This window comes from Octopus bimaculoides, chromosome 1, assembly GCF_001194135.2.
Source record: "Octopus bimaculoides isolate UCB-OBI-ISO-001 chromosome 1, ASM119413v2, whole genome shotgun sequence".
Classification (NCBI taxonomy): domain Eukaryota; kingdom Metazoa; phylum Mollusca; class Cephalopoda; order Octopoda; family Octopodidae; genus Octopus; species Octopus bimaculoides.
The window spans coordinates 197,182,348-197,183,285 of NC_068981.1; the positions used below are offsets into that span (position 1 = coordinate 197,182,348).

Below are 938 nucleotides of genomic sequence, written 5' to 3' on the forward strand. Positions count from 1 at the left end.
GCCTGACTGGCCTTCGTGCGGGTGACATGTAAAAGCACCCACTACACTCTCAGAGTGGTTGGCATTAGGAAGGGCATCCAGCTGTAGAATCTCTGCCAGATCAGACTGGAGCATGGTGCAGCCATCTGGTTCCACCAGTCCTCAGTCAAATCGTCCGACCCATGCCAGCATGGAAAGTGGACGTTATGAGAAATGTCACAACTTTAGATTCCTGCAAAAGTTTTGAACTTAACTTTCTTCTCATCGTATTCCTGTCGGAATGTTATTGCCTTTGTTTCAATGAATTGTGAAAATAATGAAGAATTTAATAAAATGGATTTCTCATCACTAAACTGACGTTTGGAACATAAATAATTGAATTTTAAATTGGTCAATACAATGAAGAATGAAAGATTTTACCTTTTGAAAATGAGAATTCTTGTAAAAACTTGTGTATCAACATACGAGGGTGAGTCAAAAAGTAATGCCATTTTGTTTAGGACAGATATAATTACCAACACAGGAACATGTATCATGCATCAAAATGAAGCTGGTCCTCTGTGGATCACATCCCTACTTCTCAACATAGTCACCGTTTCTCTCAATAGCAATGTTCCACCTTTGAATGAGAGCATGTATCCCTGCCCCGTAAAATTCTGTTGACTGTTCTTTGAGCCACTTCTTCACTACAGTTTTCACTTCCTCGTCACTGGACTATCATCTCTTCGGCCCCATGAAAGAGGGTTTGAGAAGCAAACATTATTCCAGTGACGAGGATGTGAAAACTGTAGTGAAGAAGTGGCTCAAAGAACAGTCAACAGAATTTTACAGAGCAGGGATACATGCTCTCCTTCAAAGGTAGAATATTGCTATTGAGAGAAACGGTGACTATGTTGAGAAGTAGGGATGTGATCCACAGAGGACCAGCTTCATTTTGATGTATGATACATGTTCCTGTG

General features: G+C 40.5%; 1 protein-coding gene across 1 annotated transcript in view; it reads left to right on the forward strand.

Moving 5' to 3' along the window:
* The window catches only part of LOC106874311 (putative helicase mov-10-B.1), a 46,878-nt gene that overhangs the window by 40,524 nt on the left and 5,416 nt on the right, over positions 1 to 938 (forward strand). The gene's annotated exons all lie outside the window — the stretch shown is intronic.